The 12,132-nt window shown below is 35.1% G+C and overlaps 1 pseudogene; it reads right to left on the reverse strand.

The window, feature by feature from the left end:
• Positions 1–1,408: 1,408 nt before the first annotated feature.
• LOC102425679 overlaps positions 1,409–12,132 on the reverse strand; it is a 66,688-nt pseudogene continuing 55,964 nt past the window's right edge.

The raw sequence follows: 12,132 nt of genomic DNA on the forward strand, positions 1-12,132 counted from the left end.
AGAGAAAGGATAAAACAAAATAAAGCAAGCAACTTGGAAAACCATGTGCTTCTCGCTTCTCTCAACTGAAGCTGTAAGGAAGATATCAGATATGAAACTATCAGGAATTTAAGAGAGAAAGGTAGTAGGCAGGCCAGGGAAATCATTCTAGCTGGCAGATAAAGTGCTGTCAGGGGGGCTAGCATGGACTTTATGATTCCCTGCCTGGGGCTGTGAACCTTAAACTCTGAGACTCACCAAATCTCAAATTTCTGTACCACAGTCGGACTTCTTTCACCATCCTTCCATTAATGACTTTCAAGGAAAAGGTGATAAAAGAAGAATTTCATGAAAGTCACTTGAGACCTCCAGATAGAAAAAGTGGGAAATAAAAATAATATTTATGACAGCCACAAGGTAGTGTCCCTACATTCTCCCTGTATGTGCAACCACATGGGGAGAGGATGATCACACAGGGCCATGCTCTGAATTGAACAGAGAGTGCTGTAAAATCCGGTTTACTTTGTGAATTCTCTTCGTATGAGTTTATGTGATGAGCAGATAATAATTACAGTAAACATCAACCGAGTCAGACACTGTTTCAAGGGCTATGTTGGGGAGTGGGGACACAGAGTGATTAATTCACAGCCTTAAAGCAGTAGGGTCAGGAGTCCAACTGAATCCACATTCCTAACCAATGTACTACAGATTTTACTGTGACTCAGATGGCACTGGCATTCATTCCTCAGACTCCAACTTGCTAACTTGTGGGGCTCAGCATTAATGCTGGGCAGTGTGCTGTAGATGATCCTTGATATGTGTGAAACTCAGCAGCGGGAGCAGCAGTAACAGTATGAGCACAGCCAGTTTTGGAATGCCTCCTAGAAATCTCAGGTTTTACGCATGGATCTGAGCTCAGGGCCTTCTGGAATGCAATCACTGAGACAGATAAAAAGCACTTGTTTCTCTTCCAAGTCCTCCCTCTCTTTTTTTTTTCCCTCCTGTCCACAGACCTTGAAAATTGTCAAGCTACCTGATAAAAACATTCATGCTAATAGACCTCATCAAAACAAGTTCTTATTAAGATGCAAACCCATAGATAATAGTTGATATGATAGAATGGGGAAATATGTTGTGGTAAAATAGAAAATAATTTTTAAAATCCTTATTGAAAATCATCTAAACTATCCAGGACACCTGTTTATTTTGATGAAAGCTTTTTATGTTCCAGAGTCATTACCTAAAATTGAAATACACATTTAACATTGATTTTGTTTGTTTGTTTTGCTGTGAAAACCTTTATTTTTTTTATTTGGTGCACAAAATGGGAGAGTTCTCCAGTTGTGGTTCATTTCTTAGACGTGCTTGAGACGAGTCTTTCAGAGAGATACCCAGTGCAGCCTGGGGGCCGGCCGCCTGCAGAGGTTAGTCAGGTGTTGCCCATCTTCTTAATGAGTTTCACTTCCTCATGTAGGAAGCAGTTCTCCAGAAGTAGCAGGGATGAGGTTCTGTGTGGGTAGAACCCAGGCCATGCAGCTCCAAAAGGGCCTGGTTCAGGGTCCTCTCCATGACCATGATGGCTTCCATGGCGTCCTGAGTTTTACCCCAATCACCTTGGGAAAGCTTCGGCATGTCCTGGAAGAGGGCGCCACCATAATGCTGGTTTCGCAACTTCAGGATTTGGCGTCCTAGGCTTGTCCTCAGCCAACTCAGGCAAGCAGTGGCCCACACCCTCCAGAGCCACATCGCTGTGCCTGAAATTGAAGTCCAGAGAGAGGTAGGTGGAGGAGGCCCCAAGATGCACGCTGACCGTGGCCTTCACCTCGGTGGAATAATTTTGACGAATTTGTGAAGTTATGGTTTGCTCGTCAATAAGGAGTTTAGATTAAAATAACACTGTTAACTGGTGTTGGAGGCCAAGGATGGCTGAGATAGTTCTGAAGGTTGAGACTGGAAAAGAGGTCAGAGGGTAGAGTCAGTAAGAAGGGGCACCCGTGTGTCTCTTCCCCAGGAATGCCAAGGGCACTGCCCATTTAACATTGGTTTTGTTAAAGAAAACCCATAGACGCACACTAAATGTATGAGCCCCACAGTACAAATTGAATTTGCCATTGTAATTTTTGGCATTGCCGTCAATGGTTTATTTCATATAACCTATATTTTATTTCTCTAAAAACAAAAGGTAAAACATAAAAGTCAAAATACTTTATTAATTGGCTTTCTAATATATGTATTTTTAATTTATTTAAATTTAGGCCCCTTTTATATTTTTTTTCACATAACCTGTGAACATTGAAAACAGTCATATGGCAAAAAATAAATTATTGTATAGTTTATTTATTTTTAAATATATTTTATTAATTTTTTACAGAGAGGAAGGGAGAGGGATAGAGAGTTAGAAACATCGATGAGAGAGAAACATCAATCAGCTGCCTCCTGCACACTCCCTACTGGGGATGTGCCCACAACCAAGGTACATGCCCTTGACTGGAATTGAACCTGGGACCCTTGAGTCCACAGGCTGACGCTCTATCCACTGAGCCAAACTGGTCAGGACTATTGTATATTTTAGATAAAATATTTGAAAACAAACTCTTTAAAATTATTCAATAAATTTTTATTATGAAATTATAACATGCAAAGAAAATATACTTCTAATTCTTTTTAAGGATGTACAATTAAATGTCTTTCTCCAGGACACATACCCAGTCTCCCTCTTCTAGTCTAGTTTTGGACTATTTCTGATTTTAATGCTTCTCTTGATTGTCTGTAGTACTATTAATAGTAAGCTTATGCAAGTTTCTTGATTGACCAATTGTAAGCATTATCTGACTCCATTTATTGAAGATTAACTTCCATTAATCTTCCTCTTTCACCCATGTTCCATGTTTTATAATAAATATTATGCAATTGATTACATATTTTTCCTTTTAATTACATTTATTGGGGTGACACTGGTTTACTAAATTATACAGGTTTCAGGTGCATAATTTCACAACACATCACCTGTACACTGTATTATGTGTTCACGACCCCAAGTCAAGTCTCCTTCCATCCCCATTTATCCCCCTATACACCCCCCTTCAGCTCCCCACAACCCAGGCTGTCAGCCTGCTCTCGCTCTATAAGTCTGTATTTTACTTGTTAGTTCATTTTGTTCTGTAGATTCCACATATGAGTGAAATCACCTGGTATTTATCTTTCTCTGACTGGCTTATTTCACTTAGCATAGTAGATTAAAAACATATGTTAGACTTGAGACCATAAAAACCCTAGGAGAAAACATAGGCAGTAAAATCATGAACATTTCTCCTAGCAATATTTTTTTTCCTGATATATTTCCTCAGGCAAGGAAAGCAAAAGAAAATAAACATATGCCGACTATATCGAACTAAAATTTTCTGCACAGCAAAGGCAGCAAAGGAAACCATCAATAAAATGAAAAGTCAACTATTCCTTAATTGGTCATTGATAAACATAAAATAAAGGATAACGTAGATTAACTATGTTTCTGGCAGGAGTTTCCTCTGCTGTTATTGCCTGTTGCTTAAAAGAGAGGAATATTGGCTCTGTGTGTGTGTGTGTGTGTGTGTGTGTGTGTGATATTTTAAAGTATTACTGGGACATTTCCAGAGAATAAGTATGGAGCAGGCATACAGGTAAAAATCCAGACACATTCACATACCAATACTAGACCTGTGTGACTAATGTGAATAAATCTTCAACATATCACTCAATCTGCACCTGGCATTGAAGCAACCAGCACTTCCTGATGCACAGGAATGGGGGTGGCCTGAATATGCACATGTCTTCCAGGTTGATTCGCCATCAGTCATTGTGATTTTTGCCCTTCCTCCTACACCTTCCCTTATTTAGCTCCTGACACTAGGTAGATGCACTGTTCAAAATCTTTCCTAGCTCCACTGCAGCTTTTTCTGTTGAATATACTGAGTAGCAGCTTCTTTTATTCGAATATATCCATTAAGGTGCTCCCATCAGTCTTCTCTCTTCCAGAAATTCATTCTAATCTTCTGACTGCTGATGTTTCCCTGCTGCCATTCTCAGAAGCTCCAAAGATTTATTCACTTTCATATTTCTTCTTTGAACACCCCATGAATTTTTGAGATACAGGAACTACAATAAAACTTTGACAGAAATATCTAGAAGCAGGGGTCCTGTGAGAATTTTAAATGTTATTTCATAAAATAAAGCAATTCGCTTATTTAAAATCAATACCAAAGGAATATTTCCATATCTATGTATACACGTATATGACTATATAAAAGGAATTAAGTTTTCTTTTCTACAGTATTTACACAAATCTCCAAAAACAAACTAAATGAGCAAGAACAAATTTGAGGAAAAACGTTTTTATAGATTTGAAAACCAAAAAAACCTTTAAATAATATTTTATTTCAAAAAACAAATTAAAATGAACTTGACAGATTGAGAAAATGTAGTTTGAATCCATACAGCTGAAAAAGTGTTAGTAACTTTACCATGTGTACCACCTTTTAAAAAAACCTCTTTTTTGCCCTGGCCAGATAGCTCATTTGGTTGGAGCGTTGTCCTGCACACCAAAAGGTTGTGGGTTAGACTGTGTAAGTTGACATAATAATTGCATATCCTATCAGTTTAATTAATTCAATATCACAAAATATAGATAGTGAAACTTACATACTCAATGTAGTATTTACTGTGTATATTCTGTGGAATGTCACAACAACTTTGTGTTTTATGTGTATGTGTGTTTGTGGTGGGGAATTATATTCTGGACCCTGTGGTTTGTATGGTGCAAAGTGACATTTCAATTTACTGTAAGTAGGTTTGTGGGTGGCCTTTTTTTGGCACATATATCGTATTAAAGTCCTACATGTAATTTATGGTTTCAAGATTTATGTGATACCTATAGTAGATTTTATACATAGTATAGAATAACATTGTGTAAAATTCATAATGAAATCAATAAGCAACTAACCTATATTACAGCACTATTTTATTTAACTTTATCTTTAATAATATTATCAGCAATAAATTTTATTAAAAAATAATTTCATGAAACTTTAAAAATATGTTTTTCTATTTTTATTTTAGAATAATTTAGTGGGAAAGTTATTTTTAATACAGTTACTACTAATTTATTTTCTTCTACCTTGAAGTATGTAAGTATCTCAGAATTTACTGTTGAATTATTATACTTGCCACTGCATAGAGGATAAAGATAGAAGTGTAAAAGCATAAAGTAACACATTTCTAAAAAAGAAAAATAATGCTTAATATTAAGGAAAATAAGCGAACATAACTAATGATGATATGTATAAATAAATTAACATGTGCAAAGGAAATTATCTAGAAATAAACATTTGCCTTAATCACATAATGCTATCCAAACTTATTAGGGAATATTCAAGAAAATGCAGTTTTAATTTAAATATGCACATGAGATCAATTAATGTATCACATATGCAAATATGAAGGCAATGACCCTTACACCAAATGCTTGTTATTTCTGGAGTTGGCATATAGCTCTAAGAGCAAACATAATGATTTCAATAAATTAGCTAATAATTCCATGTAATAAACTCTGATTTGTGTTAATTCAGGCATTAATTAGCAATTTCATGTTAATTTTTAAAAATCAGTTTTTAAGTTAGTATTACAATTTTGTTTTGTATTTAAGGTTTTAAAAATGGTAAAAATAGAACACTTGACTCAGATCTTTTAATAAGACAAAAACAGTTTTATAAAGTAAGAATGCATAATGTGACTCACAAAGTTTAAATACAAATATTTTTTAATAATACAAAGTTTTAAAAGCAATGTTTCTATTGAACAATAAGCATGCCAAAGGGTTAAAAAGGGTTATTGTGCTCATACTTAAAACTAGAGGCCCAATGCACGAAATTTGTGCAAGGGGCTCTGCCCTTGTAGCCGCAGCGGCTTGCCTCCATCCTTGCAGCCCCAGCTTTGTCCAGAAGGTCCTCCAGAAGGAAGCCTGGCTATCCAGTCTAATTAGCATATTACGCTTTTATTATTATAGGTAGCTAATGCTGAATTCCTCTTTAAGTCTTCCTACCCCTAATACTTTATCTGATACTAGAGGCCCAATACACGAAATTTGTGCAAGGGGCTTGGCCCTTGCAGCCCCGGCTTCATCCGGAAGGTCATCTGGAAGGACTTCTGGAAGGTTGTTTGGCTGTCTAGTCTTTTTAGCATATTACACTTTTATTATTATAGATAAAACATTACAAGGTTTGTCTGAATATTATTGGTGGTGGTGGAGGTCATAGTAATGGCAGTAGTATTTACAGATATATACAGATATACAGGTATATATATTCTATATATATATATACATATATATATATTCCACACACTGGATTAGTTATTTTTATGAGACTTTTAGAAGTAAAACATTCTAAAAGAGAACATTTTCTTTTCTAACCCATACCAAATAAAATCAAGTACTTTCCTTGTGTGGTCTACAAAGATGAATTAATTCAGCCTACATAAAAGCTAATAAATGCAAATATTTTTTATTTGATTCTTGTAGGAGTCTACACAAGTACAATAAAAAAGTTATATATAGTATTATGTACATTATTTTAACATTAATGTACTTTAATGTACATAACATCTCATTCAACTTTCTATACCTGAGTTTCCTTATGTAGCAGTAGGATAATGGTAATTAACTCATACACTTTTATGGGAATTTAATCAGTTAAATTGGTAAGGATTAAAGAAATGTTGGTAGCCCAGCCAGTGGTGCTCAGTGGTTGAGTGTTAACCTATGAACCAGGAGGTCACAGTTTGATTCCCAGTCAGGTTACATGACTGGGTTGGGGGCTCGATCCCCAGTGTGGAGCATGCAGGAGGCAGCCGATCAATGATTCTCTCTCCTCGTTGATGTTTCTGTCTCTCTCTCCCTCTCCCTTCCTCTTTGAAATCAATAAAAATGTATTTTAAAAAGTGTTGGGAAAGAAGTGTGGTTCAATGGATAGTGCCACCTGATCAAGCACAGTTGTCTCCTACTTAAATCTCTTCCTATCTGTTTTCCATATTACAGCCAGTGGTACAGCCAGTGTGAAGCATACATCTTATTTATATTATGACTCCTTTACTTAAATTCCTCAATGAATACATCCAAGATAAAAGCCAGAATCCTTACCATGTAATACGAGGCCCTTAATATTCTGGCCCCTCCAATTTTCTTACCTCATCTACCAATCTTTGTAAATCCTATCTGCCAGTCTATACATACTGAACTATTTGTACTTCCCTGACTAAGTCATGATATTGACTGCCTCTATGCCTATGTAAACTTCTTTCTCCTTGAAATGCTTGCCCTAACTCTGTTTTCCTGGAAAATTCCTAATGTATCTCCTACACTTAAGTGAATATTTATTTAATCTCATTGTTCTCCTAACCACTTGAATGCCTTGTACTTGAAGATATTACAGGGTATGATGTTTGTTTGCGCATCTTTCTCTCTCCTGTGGATTACATCATGAAGATTGCATTAGTACCATATTTAATATATCTCTTAAGGCATAATGCTTACTTAATACAGTACCTAGAATATAGTAGACCTTCTGAATATTTCTTGAATCTTATGTTAAAGATTATGCAGAAATTGCTCATTGTTCTGCAGTATGAGAAATTATAGTATAGTAGATTAATTTGGGATATTTTAAACAAATTCTGTATTTATGAGATACAATTTCTGTTTCTCAACAGCTGTATTTTCAGGTTAAATTCTGTGAAATGTTAAATTTAGCTGCTTTTAATTATAAGTACTGAAAATATTGCTTTATTTTCCCTTAATTTAATGTGTTTTGTTGTTGTTGTTGTTGTTTTTCAGCAGCCTTCTCCATGTCTCATTGTGTCTGGAAAACTTTCTCACTTCATGAAGAAAGCAGAAGGTAAGACAAATTTATTCAGTGCTAATCATGTGTTGAGCACTTTGATGTTTCACTTTCTCATCTAAGACAGTTAGAGGTGCCAGGAATATTAAGTTGTGACTTGTACATTTTCTTTCTGATCTAATCATACACAGGAGACCAGAAATACCTAGGGCCCATAATAAATAAATAATACTGAGCTGCAATATACTCAAGGGCATGGGATCTTGAAACCTTATTTTTCTTTTTTTTTGTGGTTGAGATTTTAGGATGGCTCAATATCTGTGGTATACTACAATGGTTCCATTGTAGTCGAGGAAGGCAATTCTCTATGCAAGAAATTCTAGCTTTTCTTAGAGGTTTGTGCTCTTGTTTTCATTACAGCTCATCAGATTTCTATATTCTTAATTAGTTGCTACTCATATTAATACTTACTGAAGTACTAAGGTTTTGGTTCTCATCTTCTTTTAGTATTGGGTTAGACAATTAGCCTTATATAAGGTAGGATTTTCTAAGGTGAAAATGGTCAAGTGGCCATTTTAGGATATTTTTGTAGACAGATTGTCATTTAAAAAAATTATCAAAGCTACCTCTTCTCACATATCTATGGTTGCATAAAAGGCTGATTTAAAAAATTCTAAACGTACTAAATAATTAAAGTAATGGCTTAAATCACTCATACATTTTATATATTATATTAATTTATGTATAATATTTTAGACCCCCTTTTAACTTGATGTTAAATCATTACAAAGTTGTGTGTGTGTGTGTGTGTGTGTGTGTGTGTTTCTGTAGGGTAGGAGATGATACCAAGAGTAAGTATCTCTCATAATTTATTTTTTAAATTCACCATATGTAATATTTTAAAAATCAAATATGTAGGACCTTTGGTTAGGATGTGTTCATTCAGCAACCTAGACTAAGTATGTGGGTAGAATGAGAACTCTTCATAAATGTCAGTGCATAAAATTGAGGTAGGCCTTGAGAGAGTCACTATTGAGATAAAAAGAAAACCAAAGTGAAGCAGTCAGTTTAACTCAGACATTGGTCTGAAGAGGCTAAGACAAATAGTAGCAGGCAGCTTGCTGACTAAGCAGTATTAATAGAGCAAGAATTAAGAGAAAGAAGATATAGTCTCTAAAAAATGGAATATAAAATGGCTTCACAGTTGTATTAGTCAGAGTTCTCCAGAGAAACAGAACCAAATTTTTGTTATAAATATAGAAAGAGGGAGGGGGAAGAGAGGGAAGGAGGGAGGAAGAGGAAGAGCGAGAAAGAAGGAAAGAGAGAGAAAGGGTTTATGGAGCCTGGCAAGTCCCAAGATCTGCAGCATGAGTTGCCAAGTTGGAAGCCTGGAAGAGCAGAAGGTATCCAGTTTGAGTGTGGTATACTTCCATTCTGAAGGCTCACAATCTTGAGACCCAGGAAGAGCTGATATTTCATTTCAAGTCCTAAGGCAGGACAAAAGTCAACATCCTAGTTCAAAGACCATCAGGCAAGGAAGAACCTTCCTTACTTTGGGGAGGGACAACTTTTTGTTCTAAGACTTCAACTGATTGTGGCCCATTGTCATCAAAGAGGGAAGTATACTTTACTCAGTCTACCCATTTTAATGTTAAACTCCTTAAAAAACACCCTCACAGAAACACCCAGAATAATGCTTGACTAAATATCTGAGCACCCTTTGGCATAGTCAAGTTGACCCATAGAATTAACCATCACATTAGTGAAAACAGAAATATAAAGTCAGTGAATTTACAAATCACAGATATCTGATATCTTGTGGAAATTAGACAAAGTGACTACAAATATTATTTGATACACTTGGGCTGGATCCATGGAGTAGAGGGTCAACTGAGGCAGAATTGAACAGGAAGTACCAGTTGTTGACATGATGAGGCTCCCTCCTCATGCCAAAGATAACATGATGAGAAAAAGAGGAAACACACACTCACACAGGAAGTAAAATACAATTAGAGGGCGAGTCTAGCAGCTAATTCCACCCTGAGAGAAGGTCCTAAAGAAGTTTGGAAGAGGTTTATAATAAATTGAATAATTTGAGAAATATGCACAAAGATTAACTTAAATACCCAAAGATAAATCTGGGTATTCACATCACATTAAACTATACTTTTTCTTTTTACTTTATTAAATTCATGTAGGTAACTGATCATGTGGTCTTAAGCCTGTGTTGTCTCTCCTTTATTATTTACTAGCCCGTGAGAAACCTTTGAGCTGGGTTAATACTGAAGATTATTGTCCCCATGTCTGTGTAACTTGTTTTAAGATCAGAAACATTGTAATAATTCAAATCTTAGATTACTCTCATTGCCCTTACTGTGGGTGGACCCCACTAGGGCAGGTAGCAGAAATGAGATAAGGTAGTCAGCATTGGTAAGAAGCATGAGGTTGGAAACCAACAGGAACAGACCAGAGTGAAAGGGTTCTAAGTAGAGTATGGGAGGTTTTTGAAATAATTCCCTTAGCTTCAAACTAGTCCTTGATACCAGGGACTATGTTTTACTCACAGGAAAAATAGTATATTTGATGTTGACACGCGGATTCACTCATTCCGGTACCTTTACCTTTCACATGTTCTTCTCTCTGACAACTGCTGACCTACAGTCACATAAATATAAGTGTTCAGCTTATAATTGCTCAGCTCATATTTTTTGAGTATTTGCCTTTCAATAAAAAAACTTTAACTGACCTTTAGTTAATCAACTGTGTAGAACATGCAGATGATTGCCCATTGCACATTGAAATCCTGGTTCAAAAGCCTGTGTGTTTTTACCATTTGAGTTTAATCTTTACCAAGAATCACTTGTGTTCATTTCTAAATTTATTTATTCCAGTTAACATTATCATTACAATTATAAACTTTAAGTATGCCTGATCATGAGCATGGCAGATGAAGTGTTGATGCTTGTATAAAAATGAACTTGAATGATTAGGATAGACTTGATGAAGTTGAGAGGGGGAAATCTGCTGAATGATGTATAGGCAGAAATTGCAAAAGTTTGTGAGAAAAATCAGAAAAATCTGGAGACATTTTATATCACCTCGCTTAGCAACTGTCTTAAATTCCATGACACTTTGAAGAAACTCAATTTGAAGTTCACACATTATATTATAGTTTATGCAAGGAAGACAGTGCAGAAATTTAAACATTTAAATTAAAGATTTTGATCCTAATTTAAAAATTATTGGGTGAATGGATGTGCATTTTATACTTTATATTAAAATAAAATGTTTAAGATAGTTATAGGTTTTATAAATCCTCATGTTAAATCATTGACTAAATATCCAGACCAATATTTTTTAGTATGAAACATTTACTGTGGCCAAGTTAGTATTTTTAGCATCAAATAAAACTTTATTTATCATTATTGATCACATTCCTCACACTCTAGCATTATTTCCACTTTGTCATTGTAACTTATAAGCATAGGAATCATTACTATCCAAATTTTTTCATTCAATTATAGGAGATAAGATTTTACTTATGAGTTTTAGTACCTAGGAAAGTCATTAGAGAGGAAGTGGGACTTGAGTTGAAATGAAGAGAAATGAGGCAGCGGGGTGAAGTGTGGGGAATGGAAACTAAGTCTGTTCAGGAGATTAAAGGCTAAGAAAACCAAGAGGCTATAATGAGCAAAGCAGCTTTAACCTATCTACTGAATGTAAGAAGTCTTACTGAGGAGTAATAAGTGATTCAGAGACATGTGGTGTCAGCTTTCAATGCCATGCCAAAGTATTTGTGATTTATTTATTTATGTGGTGTTATTAAATGATGTTGAATAGCAGTAATACCAAAGATAGATAACGTAATTAAAGCCATATTTTATGTGAAATCAATTTATTAGATAGAAGGGGCAGGAAGATGAAATATGTGGTGACTATTAAGAAGATTGTTATAAACAAATCTTTGAATCATTTGACCTCAACTCTCTAACTCTTCATAATTACTTACTAACATAAATTAATATTAAACTTTCTTTAAAATTGGAATGATTACTATCTTTTTACTGTTGTTATCCTATGCAGTTACTCTGAATTTTCTAGCCTTTTAATTGAAATTATTTAACTAGATTACATTATATATTTATTATTTTCATAAGACAAGTGCAATGATATATTTTGAATGGTTTGTTCTGACTCATCACTACAATAGTCTCTTGAATATTCTGACAGTTATAGATCAGCTGGCTTGATTCACTCAATTCCACAATATGAGTTGCTTGACCTT

Source organism: Myotis lucifugus, unplaced genomic scaffold, assembly GCF_000147115.1.
Source record: "Myotis lucifugus unplaced genomic scaffold, Myoluc2.0 scaffold_135, whole genome shotgun sequence".
In the NCBI taxonomy this organism is placed as follows: domain Eukaryota; kingdom Metazoa; phylum Chordata; class Mammalia; order Chiroptera; family Vespertilionidae; genus Myotis; species Myotis lucifugus.